The sequence below is a fragment of the Rana temporaria genome, chromosome 12, assembly GCF_905171775.1.
Source record: "Rana temporaria chromosome 12, aRanTem1.1, whole genome shotgun sequence".
NCBI classification, from domain to species: domain Eukaryota; kingdom Metazoa; phylum Chordata; class Amphibia; order Anura; family Ranidae; genus Rana; species Rana temporaria.
The window spans coordinates 90361011-90381110 of NC_053500.1; the positions used below are offsets into that span (position 1 = coordinate 90361011).

Below are 20100 nucleotides of genomic sequence, written 5' to 3' on the forward strand. Positions count from 1 at the left end.
ATGAAGCCCTTTTCCAGATTTTCGTCTATATAAGACTTAAGGGTGCCTAGTTCCAGCTCGGTTATGGGGAATATTCTTCCAAATGGGATTTCCGCCCCGGGGAGAAGTTCAATTGGGCAGTCATAGGGCCTATGTGGTGGTAAAGTCTCAGCGCCCTTTTGACTGAACACATCCAAAAAGTTTTGGTATGACTCCGGAACTAGTTGGCGGTCTTCGGTCTCGGTTTCCAGGCACAGCAGAGGGGAAGGAGAGGCTGTAGGTTCTTGGAGACAATGTTGATGGCAGTAGGGAGAAGAGAAGTGGATCTTTCCAGACTCCCAATTAATCTGCGGGTTATGAACCCTCAACCAGGGCATGCCCAAAATGATGGGGAACATCGGGGATTCAATAATGTCCAGGCATAGTAGCTCCCAATGGTTTTTAAGGATGAGGGCATAGAATGGGACTGTCTCTTGAGTCACAGGGCCGGATCTAATGGCGGATCCATCGGCTAGATGGACGGCGAGTTCCTGGTGCCTGGGTCGAAGAGGAACTCCATGTCTGATGGCAAAAGATGCGTCCATAAAACCGCTGCAGGCACCCGAATCAATAATGGCGGGGGCCGGACGTTCCTTCCTGGGAGCTGCAGAAAAATGGAAATAGCCAAGTGAGTATTATTGTTACACAGGGTGGAAGAGAGCAGATGGGAGAGTTGAAGACTTACGGAACTTGGCGGGGCAAGTCCTTACGTAATGCCCGGATTGCCCGCAGTACAGGCAAAGGTTGTTAGAATGGCGCCGTTGGCGCTTTCCGGGGTCAGTGATGGCCGAAACACGCCCAGTTGCATGGGCTCTGAGGTGTCAGCGGAGGCTGGTACAGGATTTGGAGGAGGTGGATAAGGAGAATTTGATACTCGTGGCATCATCCACACTGGTCGTGCGGGGCCGGATGTGCGCTCCGCCCGTCGTTCTCTTAGACGTCTGTCAATTTGGACTGATAGAAGAATTAGGGCTTCTAGTGTTGCAGGGATGCCCACTCGGGCCAGTTCATCTTTTAGTGATTCTGACAGACCCATGCGGAACTGGTGGCGCAGAGCGGAATCATTCCAGTTAGTATCGGAACTCCATTGTCTGAACTCGGCCACATAGTCCTCTACCGCCCTGCGCCCCTGTTGTAGTGCGCACAAGGCCGCTTCTGCTGAGGCCGCTAATTAGGTATCCTCATAGATAAGGTCCATGGCCTGGAAGAATGTATCCAGCCGATTAAGGCTTTCTTCCTTCCGTTCCAGAAGACGGTGTGCCCAGGTTTGGGGCTCGCCGGTTAGTAGGGCAATGACGAAGCCCACTTTCGTGGATTCCATTGAAAAAGTCCTGGGTTGCAGGGCGAAGAACAGCTGGCAGGCATTGCGAAAGGCCCTGTATTTGCTGCGGTCCCCAGAAAATCTCTCTGGAGTAGGGACCCTGGGTTCTGGTGGCAGCATTACTACTGATGGAGGAGCAGAGGATCCGGATGCCGCGGGGGCTGCCGCAGCCAGGGTCTGGACCCGTCCTTCCATACGGGTGTATCCCTCCTGCAGGTTCCTCACGGCAGTGGTGAGGCCATCCAGATGGCGGCATAAGTCCTCCATGGGAGACGCTCCCTGCGTGGGCTCAGTCATGGCTGACCAGTACTGTCACGTACCTGGTTATGGAGCTAAACGTGCAGGGAGCGGCCTCTCGTAAGCCTCCGACTCAGGACCTCCTGGTAGAATAGACAGAGGGTCAAGAGTCCGGAGGGGCACAAGTGCCTGATGGTAAAGCTGGGTAGCGGTCCGGAAGCGATAGCAGGCAGGTGTATGCTGGTCCAGGAGAAGCACCAAGCAGCAGGCAGAGGCGGTGGTATGGCACTAGCAGGTACAGGAATCAGGTAGATGAGCAAGCTGGACGGAACACCGGTAAGTGGTTCAGGAATCAGGGTAAGTCCAGAGAGTAGTCGAAAGTCCAAGCCGGGTCGGTAACACAGGCGGGCAGAGACAGAGCCAGGGGTTAAGCAGGAGCCGTAGTCAGGTAAAGCCGGGGTCGTAGGCAGGTTGCAGGCAAGGAAGGTCACAGGAAGCCGGGTCAGGTAAACAGGAGATCAACAGGTAACAGGTGCAGATTCTTAGGTAAACGCTGTAGACTGGTCAGCAAGATGGAGAGGCATCAGGCAGTTTAAATAGCGTTTCTTGGCGCCAAACACCGTCGCTTCCGCGCCACGCACGCCGCCGCGCGCACCAGGCACATTGATGCGCGCATGCGTCGGGGCAAAACAGAACGTCTTTCGTGACACTAGCGTTACATCTGCTCACTCAGAGGCTCCTTCAAACGATCTAGTTGCTAGGCGAGTCCCGGGTAGATGCTCCCTTTCTGTGAAACGATACGTCGCGTGGACACGACCTGATGCGTTCTGTGATTGAAGACGTGGGCCAATCACGAAACGTGTGATTGAGCAGATGTAACTCTCTAGTGACACGTTTTAGCCAAGTTTTATTTTGGAAGCACGTTTGATATGGGGGGTGTTTATCTCTCTGATAAAAAGGTTTTTACACTATATGGAGTTTTCCCTTTGCTTACTTCCATGTCCACTTTGCTGCACGCATCGGCCGATTATTATCCAAATCAGATCGATATTTAAGAAAGCACGCACCTGTGTCTGCAGAGTGTGGAGAAGGGAGCAGCGCTGCGTGTGTGAAACATTAAGGAGAGAGAGAGAAGGGAGCTGTCATTAGAGAGGTCTGATATCAGGGTGGGTGGTACCTGGGGTGGGTGGGACCCAGCTATCCAACACCAGCCAATGGGGTGGGCGGGACCCAGCTATCCAACACCAGCAAATGGGATGAGATCTGGGCAGACCGCTACATGTATGTGGCCCAGCCTCTTTCTTTAACACCCCGATCATTGGCTGGATAGCTGCTGGGTCCCGCCCACCCCCGACATCACTCTGAATCTGTGAACTCCCCTCTCTCTCTCTCCCCATACAGTTTCACGGCTGCAGAGAGCAGTTTCATTATCGGCTGTGAAACCTGCCAGTGCCATCTGCTAGTGCCAACCTTCCAGTGCCATCCAGTGCCACCTGCCAATGTCATCCAGTGCCACCTGCCAGTTCCATCTAGTGCCATCCAGTGCCACCTGCCACCTAGTGCCACCTGCCAGTGCCATCTGCCAATGCCAACTAGTGTCATCCAGTGCCACGTGCCAATGCCATCCAGTGCCATCTGCCAGTGCTAAATATTGTCATCCAGGGGGCGTGGCCTGGAGAGCAATGGAATAGGTCGCTACTAGAGTGAGCTCCGCTTGCCTGTAATCCTGCTACAATCATCCTGCCTGTATCCTGTGCATCTGATGCCATTACATGCACCTGCGGACCTGTGCTGCCTCATCTGCTGCCCCTGGAGCCTGGAAGATTGATAGAACGCCACCTGGGGCCGCTGTGGATGGACTCTCCGATCCGGGATTTGCCCTGGGAAAAGCCGCGGCTTCGGCCTAGTTACCGGAGCGGCGGCCATCTTGGTCCTCCCGGAAGCGGCCTCCAGCCAACACTGCTGCTCCCTCTTACACCTCAACACTCCATCACCCCCAGGAACGGTGACCGGATGGCCTGGGGACTCCGCCAAGACGCATCCACACCCTGTCTTTGCCGCGGGGCAGGCCGCAATCTCTGCCTGGTTCTCGTGTCAGTGGCCAGCTTGGTCCACCCGGTGGCTGGCTCCGGCGCACACTCCTGCTCTCCCTGGCACCTCGGAACTCCACCACCTCCTGCAACAGTGGCCGGACGGCCTAGGGACACCACCGAGGAGCACCCACACCCTGTAGTTGCCACGATTTTGGCCTGGTTCTCGGGTCGGCGGCCATATTGGTCCACCCAGAGAAACCGCCTCCTGCGCACACTCCTGCTCCCCCTGGCACCTCAGCACTCCACCAACTCCTGCAACAGTGATCGGACGGCCTGCGGACACCGTCGAGGCACACCCACACCCTGTCTTTGCCGTGATTTCGACCTGGTTCTCGGGTCGGCGGCCATCTTGGTCCACCCGGCAGCAGCCTCCAGCACACTCCCCTGCTCTCCCTGACTCCTCAGCAATCCGTCCCCTCCAGGAGTGGCAGCCGGACGGCCTGGAGACACCGACGGGCCTCACACATACCCTGCCTCTGGATGGGCCGCGGCATCGGCCTACTATCCAGAGCGGCGGCCATCTTGCTCCACCCGGTGACAGCCTGGGCAAGCTTTCCTGGCCTCTTTGACTGCCCAGGGGCACATCACCTCCTGGAACGGCCACTGGTCTGCCTGAGGCCACTGTGGCAATGCATACAAGCCCTACATTTGCCCTCTGGCACAATCTGTGGCTCTGACCTACAATTCAGAGCAGCGGCCTTCTAGCAGCACTCGGTGACCGCCTGGTCACACTCCAGAGCAGGGAGGGAACATGTCTCCGCCGAAAAGAACATCTGAGGCGGTGGACAAGCTGGCGAAATACCGCCATCAGGATCAGGAACCGCAGGCCAAGGATAGCGACGGCACTTGCTCCGCGGCAGTTCAACAGGGCACAGATACAGCTAGGGTCCTGGATGCCATTGCGTCGCTGCAGGGGACACTTACCGCCAAAATAGAGAAGGTCAAGATTGACATCTCCCTCCTGCGACAGGACCTATCTAAAAGGTAAAAGACAGTCACGGAGGCCGAGACATGTATCGGAGCGGAAGAGGACATTCTGCACCCCCTGAGCCACACTACAGAGGACCTGCAACACCAGATCCACCAGCTACACGCTCATCAGGACGACATGGAAAACCGTTTGAGACGCTGCAACCTCCGGTTTATCGGTCTACCTGAAAAGGCTGAAGGTACCAATCCTGCTGAATACTTGGAATCCCTACTGATCCAATATTTTGGAAGAGAAGCCTTTTCTGCTATGTTTCAGTGGAAAGGGCGCACCACATCCCAGCTAACCCTTCACCTGCGGGAGCCCCCCCCAGAACCTTTATCGCCAAGTTTCCTAATTTCAGAGACAGAGATAAAATCCTTTGGTTGTCTAGAGAGAAAGGTAACATCGCCCTGGGAAACGGCCATGTCGCGGTGTTCCGACTTCTCTAATGAAGTCCAAAGAAAGAGGGCACAATTGCAGGATGTGAAGCGGCGGCTCAGGGTGATACACCTTAAATATGCTATGTTGTTCCCGGACAGATTGAGAGTGAAGGATGGCAGTGCCCTATTTTTTGAAGACCCGAAAGCGGCGGCGCATTGGCTGGATCAACGAGGATGCCCAGATGGCTGAACAACTGCATGGCCTGTTAATGTGAGTACTGTTGCCCTTGCCAGAAGCTGGCAGGCCCCACTCGGTTTCTAAATGTCCCCTCTGCTGTGGGGGGTAGTTTCATCTTACTAAAAAAAGCACAAGCTTCCTCCTTTGCCTCTCCCCCCCCCCCCACAATTTTTGACCACGCATTTTATGATGTATGTTTGGAGGCCCCCCTATTGGGGGCCCGAACCTCAGGCTTCCCTGGGGGTGAGGGGGCTTCGCTTGTCGATACTCCTGGACACTCGGCCCTTGGCCTGGAGCTGCTTGGACTACAGAGATTAACACCTTATACCCCTGGATGCCCCCACAGCACTTTCATGGAGATACCATAGGGCTGAGGCCCCAAGAACTTTAGTGCACAAAGTTGACTATGTATCCTTGCAGCGTGAGTCTCACAGAGGAATAGTCGTTTAGGACATGCTTAGTGCCCTGATCTTGCGCTACACAGTGAATAATCGCCCCCGTTATGTTTATGTTTGCAACCCCCATCGTTTTTTCATTATTTCATACCTGTTTACTACCATTTAAGTACAGTACCTCCAGTTAATGTTGATGGCTGGAAGCCAATTCATATAAAGGTTGCAAGGGACTGCATGCTTCCACCAAGTTGGGGAGGTGTAGAATAATTATATTAATTTGGCTTTTTATCAAGATCTTTGGTTTACAGGGTTGAAGTCATCATTTAATGACATGACCTAGCAAAAGACAGATCTTGAAATAGGTTAGGTATGTATGAATGGAGTCTTGTCCAGTTGTCCCAAGGATGTCCAAGTTTGACATGGGTTCAGGAGGTCACTGGGTTCACGGATAAGAATACTCACATAGTCATGTATCATAGAGTAAAACCAGAAATACTGTCTTCATATGTTTCAAAGTTAAAAGTTACTTTTTGATATTCTTTGTTTAATTATCTAGAGTTTGTGTGAAGTGATATATTTATATATCTATATATATGTATTCAATTATGAGTTTATTATGCATTTGTAAGTTTGGTATAGAACTTCTGAATCTTAAAGATATATCTTATGTAAGAATTAGGCATTTAACAGAAGGTCAACCCAATGGTTTTAGTAGAAAACAGCTATATGTTGCTGTCAATCAAATCAGCTAGGTCATCTCAAGGAGATGCAGATATGGGGATGAAGTTGTACATTCTATTTCTAAAGTTGAACATGACAGAGTTATGGGTGGAGTTGTGAGTTCGCTTTGGTTTAAACCATATTAAGCATCCTTTTGAGAAAAGGCGTTACCATGTATTTAGCTGACATATGGGTTTTTATAGTATAAAGAGAGAGTTTAAACTGACATAGGACACACTTACACACTCACCCACCATTCGCAACACATACACTTCAGAAGGACAGCAAGGACACTTTGTTTACTTAAGGCCTACACTCAAGCTTACCTCACAAACAGCTGTTCGAAGCTGACACTTCTCACACCACTGAAGCTAGACGAAGGAACTTTTACTATGCTATTCTTTAAGCTTATACCTAACTAATCTTCTGTTATTACTACAACAAGCTGTATGAAGATTTGAACTTTGTATGTATTTACAAGTTGATGCCAAGTGAGATGCTAATAAAACTCATACTTTGAGTAAGCCCAGCTATTTGAACTTTTGAAAGAAACGTCCTGCGAAAGAAGCTGTTGACATAACACGTGTCTAATTTAACTCTTCTTCAATGGCGAGCCAGCTCATTAATCGGTTTTCCTAACACCTTGCCACAAGAGGGGGAAGAGACCCATTCATGAGTTCTCAAGTCGCAGGAAAACTCCGATTATAGAATCTAGAAAGGACGTTTGCTCTTCATCCTACAAGGACAAAAGATTGAAGGAACCAAGCCGGCTAAGACGTGAAATCCCACGACTAACGGTGAGTGAAAAAAAAACAAACATAAAACATGGATTTTATTGATGAATTAGTTAGAGACAGTAAGCTAGAATTTAAAGATGTGTCTTATTATCCAAATGACAGTCATCTTTGGGCTTATATGTACAGAGCATGCTTAGATGCCAATGATCAGATTGACAAATCAAGGTTTACTATGTATAAGCAGCGTAAAAAGATAGCTAACATTTTAAAGTTGGTAAGAATATTTAACAAAATGATTATTAATGTTGATTTACCTGCTAAAAATGTGTGTACTGTAGAACAGACAGAATGTAACACATTACAGAACAGAGGGAAACATGAAAATGTGTCCCAAGATTCTACTGATTGTCCAAATTGTGAGCTTTTTTGCAATTACATAGAGAATCTTGAGCAACAGATTGACTCCAAAACAAATCTTTTGGAGAAACTCAAGAATGACAGTAGATTGACACAGATTGCTGTGTTATCTACAGATGACAAAAAGAAAAAGGGCTCAACATCAAAGCCTCAGCCTTCCTATATTCCTGATAATTCAGAAATAAACGAAGAGGCCGCTGAGGATGAAACAGAGGTTAGAAAGAGAAAACTACTTGATCGTGCCGCTAAATTAAAATTACAAATACATGATCAGTTAATTAAAGTTTTAAAAGACATCCCTGCTTATGATTTAAGAGCGGACGCTTTTCATAACGCAGACATATTTGAGTCCTACACTGACAGATACAACCTTAAAGAAGAACAGCGTAATCATATATTTTATCTTTGGTTACCTGCACATTATGCACGACGATTAACAAAGTCACCTACTATTGATGACGATGGACAGGAGATACACAGTGACAATTCAGACAGACTACGACAATTGTTACTATGCACAACAGGTGAGGAGGTACCGTCTATTGAAATATTAGACTCCCTTCAAACTTCAGTTACAGAAAATCCATTTGATTTCATGCATAAATTCTCAAAAGCATACAAGATGGTTTTGGGGGTAGATGATGAAAGCGATTCAGGGATTATTAGAGCATTTACAAAGAAATGTAAATATCTTGATCCTACCTCATTAGCCATTGCACAAGAAAAAGAATCTTTATCAGAAGCGGCAAGTTTCATTGATAAAGTTCGAAGACAAATGAGACAGGGCAATCTTAAATCTAAGATCGCTTTGATCCAAAAAGACACTTTAAAACAGAATAGTCAGACTCCAGCCAAAACAAGCTGGACAGCTCCTAATAGCTATGACAGGTGGAAGCAAGGGAGACAGAGAGAGCCCATCACGTGTTATTATTGCCAGAGACCAGGTCATGCACGTTATCAATGTAAACAATTCTTAAGAGATATGCAGACGAAAGATTCAAGACATATAGGTAAAGAGAATGGACTTATAGCTCTTGAACCTTCTGCTCCTCCTCGTCCAAATATTACTCAATCTTCTTCTCCCTATGCTCCTCTGATAAAGCAAATCAGAGAATTGTCAATCAGCGGTGGCATGAATGAAAAAAAACCTCACTCAGCCACTGGTGATTCAAACCCATTATTGCCTACCCCATGACTACAGAATAAAAAGGAAATAAAGTCTCATTATCTAGAATATGTTGCACCAATAAGTCTAGATAAATGTGGACGTCCTTATATCAAAGCAAAATTAAATGGACAAAAACTCAGTTTTCTATGTGATACGGGAGCCGAGGTATCGATTACAGGTGTAAAATTACCTATTTCAGCAGATGCAGCAATTTGTACAGTTGTTGGATTTAATGGATCAGGTAGTTCTAAAGCTTCAAAGTGTAAAAAGGTTTCGTTTGAAATTCCTGGACATTTGGATACCGAGATCGATATCTGGTATTCTCAAGGTGCAGAGAATATAATTGGAACAGATATCATTCAACAAAGAGGTTGGATAATTGATCTAGGTAATAGTGTTATCTGGAAAGGTTCCATTAATCGTAAGCCTGTGGTAATTGACCCAGCAGATTACTGTGAAGTCGGCAGCATCTGTTTGGCAGAAGTGGTTGCTGAAGACCATAAATGGCCAGATATTGGTGACAATCGAGATCTGGAACAATTGGTCAAATCATACAAAAATCTGTGGAGCCAAGGAAAAAACGAGGCAGGTCTATTCAAAGGCATAGAAGTTGATGTGCAAGGGCGGGATCCACCAGCCCAGAAGCAATACAAATTGCCCCCAGAGTCTATTGAACCAGTATCTGTAGTTATAGAAGAGCTTTTGCAACAGGGTATTATCAGAAAAACTAATTCTGTAGCAAACAATCCGTTATGGGTAGTACCTAAACGAGATGACCCTAGTGCTTTCAGACTTCTGGTAGACCTCAGAATGCTGAATAAATACACTCCAAATTGTGCCCCGATAGTAGCAGAAACACCTGACATCATGTCCCGAATTGACGCAAAAGCTAAAGTGTTTTCAGTGATTGATATTGCAAATGGTTTTTTTTCAATAGCTCTGACCAAAAGTTGTCAATACAAGTTTGCATTCTATTTTAAGAACCAGCAGTATACTTTCACTCGTCTTGTTCAAGGCTTACACTTAAGTCCTAGTGTATTCCATCAAGCGCTAGCGAAAGTCTTATCAAAATTTTCTAGGCCAGACTGTATTTTGCAATATGTAGATGATGTCTTGCTTTTTTCGGAAAATGAAGCAGAGCATTTGACCCTTCTAGCGGAATTGTTTGATCTGCTGTATGATGCAGGTCTCAAGCTGAATACTCGTAAGGTTCAGCTCATGAAACGCGAGGTTAAGTTTCTCGGTATTCAGATCAGTCCGGGTAAACGACAACCTTTGCAAGAAAGGGTTAATGCTATTGCTGCACTTCCCGTACCAACCACATTTAAAGCTCTGAGACAATTCCTAGGATTAGTGAATTTTTCCCGAGAGTACATTGAGTCGTTTGCAGAGAAAGCAAAAAGTCTGTACAATCTTCTAAAGACCAATGAGGAAAATGGTTTTGGTCCTTGGACAGAAGTACAGCAAAGAGATTTTGAATCTTTGAAAAAAGACTTGCAAACTGCACCAGCCCTAGCAACAGTAGAAAGGCAAGCACCATTTGCTTTGCAGGTGCATACATCTGAAAATGCAATTTCTTCAGTGTTACTTCAATTACAAGGAGGAAATTGGAGGATTTTGGGATATTTCTCCAGACTTTTAACTCCAGTTGAGAGAGGTTTTGACACATGTGTAAAACAATTGGTAGGAGTTCACTATGCAGTGAAGGCAACCGAGTACATTGTAGGATTTAACCAAATTGTCTTACAAACTCCGCATTCCACTTTGAAATTTCTCCTTGAGAAAAATATTCAAGGTGTTTCCAATCAAAGATTTTCACAATGGTTGTTGGCTTTATCACCTAAACAGATCCAGATTGATCATAATGCCAAATATGTACTCCCTCAATTGATGGAATACAATGGAATGGAACATGAGTGTTCATGTGAAGTCCAGGATTCCACTTCTCCTCTGTTTCGCAGAGAAGCAGAGCAGACTGATGAACCAGTGTTTGTAGATGGTTCACGCTATTGCGTTTCAGGAGAATATTTTGCAGGCTATGCAATCTGGTTTCCAAAAAGAGGATATGCCATACAACACAGACTTCCAGGATACTTTTCAGCACAAAAAGCTGAATTGTTAGCAGTAGAGACAGCTCTGACTGTGGCCAATGAAGAGAACAAGGGTCCACTAGCAATCTATAGTGACAGTTCATATGTTGTGCGTTCTCTTACTGACTATTTGCCAATTTGGAAAAGAAGAGGTTTTGTAGACGCATCCAACAAAGTTTTGGCGCATCGAGACACACTTGAATCAATTTTTGCACTAGCAGAGAAAAAACCTTGTGTCTATGCTATTGTGAAGGTACCAGCTCATAGAAAGGACAGTGATGAGCTTAGCATTGGTAACGGGACAGCTGACATGTTAGCAAAGGAAGCAGCTGTTGTCGAACAGTCTGAAATTCCAATTGAGCCAGTTTCAGTGGATATAGTCAAAAAGACAGATACACAGATACCCTCTTTTGCAGAAGAACAGAAAAAGGATCAGTCCTTATCTGGTTCTCAGGGGGATGCTAACTTTCCCTTTGTTTGTGAAAATGGGATATTGTGCCATGATTCAAACGGGCATCTGCGTCCTGTATTACCAAAACATTTACAAGGTGAGTTCACAAAATATAATCATGAAAGCTTAGGCCATGTAGGAAAGCAGAGATTGCTAGAAGTTCTCAAAGAAAAGTTTTACTGGGAAAAAATGGAAGAAACTGTAGACAATGTGATTCAATCTTGTCTTATTTGTGCTCAAGTGAATCCCAGACCAAAGGGACAAAAGCCTCCCTTACAAAGAGTTCCTCCAGCTGATGGTCCATGGTCTACATTGCAAATTGACTATATAGGACCATTGCCTACAGGAAAAAACGGGTTCAGGTATGCGCTCACAATCGTAGATGTGTTTTCTAAGTGGGTTGAAATCTTACCTGCTCGTACAGATGATGCATTGACAACTGCAAGATTGTTAATGAATCATGTTTTTCCAACTTGGGGGATCCCAGTGAACCTCAGTTCTGATCGAGGATCGCATTTCACAGGTAAGGTAATGCAAGCAATGTGTAAAATTCTGGGAGTCCAACAAAGATTTCATGTTCCATACCATCCACAATCTGCAGGTATTGTTGAAAGAATGAATAGGACTATCAAATCCAGGATTGCAAAAATGTTATTAGACAAAGGAAATACATGGGTAGATGCTGTACCTTTTGTTCTGATGAGTATCAGAAGTACATCGTCCTCATCTACTCAATACAGTCCATTTGAATTGATGATAGGTAGAAAAATGCCACTTGTGTTCCCACATGAACCATTTTTGTCCACTCCGCAAAAAGAAGCAATTGAGAAAACAAAATGGTTACAGATGTTGCAAGACAATCTGAACGTCATTTTGCCACATGCAGCTTCTCACATGCAGAAAATGATTCCTCCACATACCTCAAAATTTGAGAAAGGTGGACAAGTCATGATTAAAACTTTTAGGAAAAGCGGACCATGGCAAAGTAATTGGGAAGGTCCTTTTGAGATTTTGGATACATTAGGTGTAATGATACAAGTCCAAAGGCCTCTCAACTCTGTGAAAAATGCACGGAGACAACAAAAAATATGGGTTCACACTGATCAATGCAAATTGTTCATGCCAAGATAATGATATTGCCTTTCTTTTACAGATATGGCATCTGATAACCAAACATGGAGGAACACAAAACTCCAAGAAGAAATAAAAGAAAATTGGAAAGCAAGAAAATACACAAAAAGGAGAAAATTCATTATCTCAGGACTCCTTTTTCCATTAATGACATTTTTCTTCATAAAAACTTACTTGACTTTTTCAAGTTCAGCAGAAGATAACAAGACTGAGACCCTGCATAAAAGAGACTTGCAGCTATCCAGAAATAAGAGACACTTTCCAAGATACAGTGACTTTGACACAAGCAATGACATATATGGATACGCTTGCATAGGATATGGGGTTACTTGTTGCATGAGTTTTTACTTTTTCCATAGCAACACCATTGAAATTCACGCCAGAATAGAATCCAAGATCATCAAATTCTTTCTGGGCGAATTTTAAGAAAACTATATCAGTTTGGGGAAACACTTCAGTAGTTACTGCAGCAGGAAATATATTATTGCATCCAATAGTTATTATTTTTATTATTATGGTGTTATGCATATTATTTCAAATCTGTATAATGATTAAGATGAAACAGTTTTACAAATTACTTAAGAAAGAAATGAAAAAAGGTGAAGAAATCATGACAAGTATTCTTACTCGGAGAATCACATCTGGCTTAACTGATCCGATGGTAAACTGTGGTACATCTGGAGCAACTGATTCAAGATGTGTGTGAAAGGGCCATAAATGAAGTGTGCGTGATTTAGGTAATATAATAAATTATATTCAGGGGGAATTGTAGAATAATTATATTAATTTGGCTTTTTATCAAGATCTTTGGTTTACAGGGTTGAAGTCATCATTTAATGACATGACCTAGCAAAAGACAGATCTTGAAATAGGTTAGGTATGTATGAATGGAGTCTTGTCCAGTTGTCCCAAGGATGTCCAAGTTTGACATGGGTTCAGGAGGTCACTGGGTTCACGGATAAGAATACTCACAGAGTCATGTATCAGAGTAAAACCAGAAATACTGTCTTCATATGTTTCAAAGTTAAAAGTTACTTTTTGATATTCTTTGTTTAATTATCTAGAGTTTGTGTGAAGTGATATATTTATATATCTATATATATGTATTCAATTATGAGTTTATTATGCATTTGTAAGTTTGGTATAGAACTTCTGAATCTTAAAGATATATCTTATGTAAGAATTAGGCATTTAACAGAAGGTCAACCCAATGGTTTTAGTAGAAAACAGCTATATGTTGCTGTCAATCAAATCAGCTAGGTCATCTCAAGGAGATGCAGATATGGGGATGAAGTTGTACATTCTATTTCTAAAGTTGAACATGACAGAGTTATGGGTGGAGTTGTGAGTTCGCTTTGGTTTAAACCATATTAAGCATCCTTTTGAGAAAAGGCGTTACCATGTATTTAGCTGACATATGGGTTTTTATAGTATAAAGAGAGAGTTTAAACTGACATAGGACACACTTACACACTCACCCACCATTCGCAACACATACACTTCAGAAGGACAGCAAGGACACTTTGTTTACTTAAGGCCTACACTCAAGCTTACCTCACAAACAGCTGTTCGAAGCTGACACTTCTCACACCACTGAAGCTAGACGAAGGAACTTTTACTATGCTATTCTTTAAGCTTATACCTAACTAATCTTCTGTTATTACTACAACAAGCTGTATGAAGATTTGAACTTTGTATGTATTTACAAGTTGATGCCAAGTGAGATGCTAATAAAACTCATACTTTGAGTAAGCCCAGCTATTTGAACTTTTGAAAGAAACGTCCTGCGAAAGAAGCTGTTGACATAACACGTGTCTAATTTAACTCTTCTTCAGGAGGTGAGAAGCTGGGAGGGAAGGAAAATGCTGGATCCCCGGATCAAAGCATTGGGAATGTTGGCACCGTTGTGCCCATGTGCTTGGAATGATTTTGAACGAGCACTCATGCATGCAACATGTTTGTTTGGTTATGTGAATGATAGAACCACATTAGCACGGGTACTGCCTGTAAAATGTATAGGTATTTGCATACTGATCCTGAGACCCTACTTGATAGAGAAGATACCCTGCCGATCCGTTACACGCAGATAATACCTTTAAGCAGTATGGCAGATATTAAAATTCCTACTATGGAATGTGCGGGGAATGCGGGATAAAATCAAACGTACGGCTGTACTGAATTGTCTCAAGGATCAGAGGGCTGACATCATCGCCTTGGTAGAAACACATGTCACGGGTCACTTACAGGCAGCCTTGAAACGCCCCTGGGTGGGGTAGGCATACCATAGCACTCATACCAACATGTCTAGGGGGGTGTAAGGGGTTAGCTCGGTAGCGGGGTGTGTGACCCCTTGGATGGGTTCACTACACACAGAATTTATACAGACAGGCAGTCGAAGACGGTTGAAAACAAAGATTTTGGTTTATTCTTCCATCTTGCTGGAAACAAGTGCAAGCATCCAAACAGCATAAACAAAATCAAACATTAAACAAACCCTGGCCACCTGGTGGTGTCTATCTTCACCACACAGGAACCTATATATGGAGTCTGGCCCAGCCTAGTGCTGGGCAGACACTGCTGGTCATACAGCAGAAAAACAATAGGTCTTTTGATTTTTGTCACACAGAAAAATCAATCACCTCCTCAGAAGACTTTCAGCTACTGCTCTCTTTCACTCAGAAAGCCTCAGGATGCAGCCAATCAGTGGTAATCCTCTGGATTACTTATAGAGGCCTTAATTGCCTCATCCTGAACAGCTGAAGTTTTCCAACGCCCTTAGACCTTTTATGGCTACTTTTGCAGCTGACGCCTAATAACAATTGGTGTATTGTCTAAACCAGGCGCAAATGTATCTCCCGTCTGTGACAACACCCACAGATTTACCCAACTTCCTGTCACATAACCCCCCCCCCTCTTGTTTCAACCCTAGGATTGGGACACAGGTTGCCAGGCAGGCATGCACTCGGGACAACCCATCTGCATTCCCCATTTTAGAACCGGGCGATGAGTTACCACAAAACTAAATTCCTGGAGGGCCAGGAACCACCTATTTATTCTCCTATTGGTCCCTTTGTTCTGTGCCATCCACTTCAATGGGGCATGATCCGTCACCAGTTCAAACTGTCTACCCACGAGGTAGTACTGGAGAGAACCCAAAGCCCATTTCACCGCCAAACATTCTTTCTCAATGGTGGCATAATTCTCCTCATTGGCCTTCAACTTTCGGCTGAGGTACATAACAGGGTGTTCCTCCCCCTTGATAATCTGAGACAGTACAGCTCCTAAGCCCACATTCCCTGATGTAAAGCGCTGCGCAAACTGTTGGCGCTATATAAATCCTGTATAATAATAATAATTTCACGCATCTGTCTGAACCACAAAGTCCCGTGAAAAATCAGGCGAATTTAAAACTGGCCGACTACATAAAGCCCGTTTTAAAGCCTGAAAAGCTGTTTCTGCTTCGGGAGTCCATTTGGTCATGACAGACTCCTTCCCTTTGGTCAAATTGGTCAGGGGAGTAGCCTGTGAGGCAAAATGGGGGATAAAGCCGCGATAATACCCCGCAATCCCTAAAAATGCACAAACTCGTTTCTTGTTGGTGGGACGTGGCCAATCCTGAATAGCCTCAACTTTGTTTATTTGGGGCTTGATTAGACCTCTTCCAATGGTATACCCCAGATACTTTGCCTCTTCTAGCCCAAGGGTACATTTTTTTGGCTTTCCAGATGGAATCCAACACAGCCTGAACTTTTAGCAAGTGTGATTCCCAATCCTCACTGTGGATGACAACGTCATCGAGGTATGCAGCAGCATAGGCTCGATGAGGCCGAAGGGTCTTATCCATGGTGCGTTGGAATGTGGCGGGAGCATTTTGTAACCCAAAAGGCATCCTCCATTTTGGGTTTACTTTAATTGCATGCGACACTCCACCATGTGTAAGAGGTTAGTTCGGTAGCGGGGTGTGACACCCCTTGGATGGGTTCACTACACACTGAATTTATACAGACAGGCAGTCGAAGACGGTTGAAAACAACGATTTTGGTTTATTCTTCCATCTTGCTGGAAACAAGTGCAAGCATTCAAACAGCATAAACTAAATCAAACATAAAATAAACCCTGGCCACTTGGGGCATCTATCTTCACCTCACAGGAACCCATCTATGGAGTCTGGCACAGCCTAGTGCTGGGCAGACACTGCTGGTCATACAGCAGAAAAACAATAGTCTTTTGATTTTTGTCACACAGAAAAATCAATCACCTCCTCAGAAGACTTTCAGCTACTGCTCTCTTTCACTCAGAAAGCCTCAGGATGCAGCCAATCAGTGGTAATCCTCTGGATTACTTAGAGGCCTTAATTGCCTCATTCTGAACAGCTGAGGTTTTTTAACGCCCTTAGACCTTTTCTGTCTACTTTTGCAGCCAACGCCTAACAATTGGTGTATTGTCTACCAGGCACAAATGTATCTCCCGTCTGTGACAACACCCACAGATTTACCTGACTTCCTGTCACAGGGGGTTACAGTGCTAGTTGCTAAATCTACTCCTTTTGAACTGGTATCTGTGGTATCGGATCAGCAGGGTAGATACCTCTTTATGCATGCCACTGTGGGGGGTGCCCATATACTGATTCTAGCTAGCTACATCCCCCCTCCTTACAGGTCAGATGTGGTGACGTAGAGCCTTGCTTACATGGCTCAGTACCCATCGCTACCGGTGGTGTGGCTGGGGGACTTTAATAAACACAATGACCCCAACACTAGATCGCCCTACGCGGCCTGACCCCAGCCCAGATGAGCCATTGCACACTAGACTATGTTGTACGCTGACGGAGTTCGCCCTTATTGATGTCTGGAGACAAAATAACCACGACCAGAGCATACACATGTTATTCGGCGAGCCACAACACAATGTCCAAAATTGATTATATTCTCGTTTCCAGGGCTCTGTTGCCTAAGGTCACAGGGTCTGGGTTTGCCCCCAGGATCCTGTCAGACCACTCCCCATGCTGGATGACTGTGTCTCTTCGAGTTGCCTCCCCAGCGCGTCTGTGGAGACTTAATCCCCACTGGTTGTCGGTCCTCACGGACCATGATTCCATAGCAAGAGAATTGCTCTTCTTTTTTGATAGACTGCAGGGGCCCTATACCCTCAATTAGCAATGGGACGACTTTAAAGCGCATGCCCATAGGCTTTTATCCGCCAGAATAAATAGATGTAAACGTGTTTCTACTACTATACTTTATGTAACCTCTGACAAAACTTTGAGATTTATAAGCTGCATATTCTGCCAGCCCAACCGCTGAAAATCTTGATAGAGTCAGACTCCAGTCATGTATGGTTACGCAATTGCACACGAAGAAAGCTAAACAGCGGGGGGGGGGGGGTTTCTGCAGGCAGAGAGTGTATGAGCAGGGGGAGAGAGCGGGGAAACTGCTGGCATATCTGGCTCATTTGGATGATAAGCCTCCAGTTGTGGTTTGGCTTACTGAACCTAATGGACGTAGTATTACTGACCCGAGTCAAGTTGCAGCTAAATTTCAGCAATTCTATAGTACCCTCTATAAGTCTCAGGGAACCCACACGCATGAGGAACTACGGTCCTATTTGGCCACTATTCAGTTTCCTCGGCTTAACTAATAACAGGTTAAACTATTAGATGAGCCTATTACGGCACATGACATTGCTGAGGCGATTGCCCAATTAGCCAGATCTAAAGGACCGGGTCCGGATGGACTCCCTTTGGAATTCTATGGCACATACTTCGATATACTTGTTCCCAAGCTAAAGGCCCTGTATCATTCTATCTTTGATACAAACATACTCCCTGAATCTATGCAAGAAGCCCAAATTATAGTACTCCCCAAACCTGGTAAGGACCCCCACTACCCTGAATCTCATCGGCCAATTTCACTACTGCAGGTGGATATTAAAATCTTAGCTAAAATATTAGCAACTAGGTTGAACGCTGCCATATTGTCACTTATTCACATGGACCAAACAGGGTTCATGCCGGGGAAGAACACTTCCATGACCATTAGACGATTGTACATGAATATTCAGGTGCGACACGATAACTCAAAAAACAGGGTGGTGGTGGCACTGGATACGGCCAAGGCCTTTAATTCAGTTGAATGGCCCCACCTATGGGAATGTCTACATAACTATGGCTTTGGACTGCAGTTCATAAAATGGGTGCAACTCCTTTATCAGACTCCCAAGGCAAGAATCTTTGTTAATGAATGGCTCTCGGAGTGGTTTCCTCTGGAGAGGGGTACTCGTCAGGGATGTCCCCTCTCCCCATTGCTGTATGCCTTGGCCGCTGAGCCACTGGCTATCGCCATTAGAGCACATAGAGATATTCAGGGTTTGCGTTGGGGTAACACAGTTGATAAGATAGGCCTATACGCGGATGATACTATCCTATACCTGGTAGATCAGGGACCATCACTGCAAACAGCTCTACGACTTATTGAACAAATGGGTGGTTATTCGGGACTGCGTATTAATTGGGACAAGTTCCAAATTCTCCCCATAGATGTCCCACCCCCCCCCCCCCATGGTGACCCCTCCAGTGCCGCTCTCCAGAGTGTCCAGGATTAGATACCTAGGAGTTGAGGTCACCAGGAGACTGGCAGACTATACACATCTGAATGTGGCGCCGCTGTTTGATATGATCAAACTCAAAACGTAAACGTGGGCTAGATTACCCTTAGGCGTGATGGGCGCATTAATATTATAAAAATGATTATTTTGCCCAAAATTTTATACACGCCCCTCTATACATTCCCTTAAAAATCTTCAAGCAAATGGAAGCTATTTTGAATTCCTTTGTTTGGGGGAGTGGTAGACACAAACTTGCTTGGCACATTTTAAAGAACCCAACGGATATGGGAGGTGTTTCCCTCCCAGATCTCCATGAGTATTACTTGGCCTCGCAGCTCTCTCACCTATATCACTTCAATACCTCGGAACTTCAACGCTATAGGTCTTTGGTTTGCGACAAACCTGGGCACCCGGCACATACTTCCCTTCAGGCAATCCTCCGTGGGAAACAAACACAAAAACAGGCCCCAAGGCATAACTCAGGGATGTTAAAGCATCACCAACAGATTTGGGAAATATCCCTTCAAACAGAATGTTGGGAAATGTTATTCTCATACCCCATTGTGGCTTAACAGCCATATGCCAGAGCTAGCGGGGGTCCCTGACTCGGTGGTGTGGGCCAGACACGGAATAATATACTTGCACCGAGTCCCATCAATCCCAGGGCTCAAGCCGTTTCAGGCAGAGGAATTTTCGCTCCCACAGCACTTACCATTTAAATACCTGCAGCTCCGTCATGCACTCCGAACCCAGCTGCCATCTCTAGAGGTAGTAACGGAACCCCTGCCGGTGCTAGATATTGTTTTGGGGAGTGATCCCTCCAAACTTATTTCGCACCTATACCGCACCATTAGACAGCGAGGCACAGTAGCCGTTACTCAGACGGCTTGGGAACAGGACGTAGGCCCAATAGAAGATGCAGACTGGGATGAAATACTTGAGGGGGACCAAGACTACATCACCTAAACTGTCAGATAGACTGACGCAACTTAACATTGTTCACAGAGCTTACCTAACACCGCTGAGACTGGCCAAATTCCAACACACACCCAATCCGACCTGTCGTTTGTGTCAGTCCACGATTGGCACGTTTTACCATCACATTTGGAGTTGTCCAAATATTCAGACTTA

General features: G+C 45.3%; 1 protein-coding gene and 1 long non-coding RNA gene across 5 annotated transcripts in view; one reads left to right on the forward strand and one right to left on the reverse strand.

The window, feature by feature from the left end:
* The window catches only part of COASY (Coenzyme A synthase), an 855545-nt gene that overhangs the window by 635545 nt on the left and 199900 nt on the right, over positions 1 to 20100 (reverse strand). The window lies entirely within an intron of this gene.
* On the forward strand, positions 5916 to 14118 carry LOC120919581. Its single transcript, XR_005744595.1, has 2 exons — positions 5916 to 7169; positions 12389 to 14118. It is a non-coding gene; the product is annotated as an uncharacterized LOC120919581 (long non-coding RNA).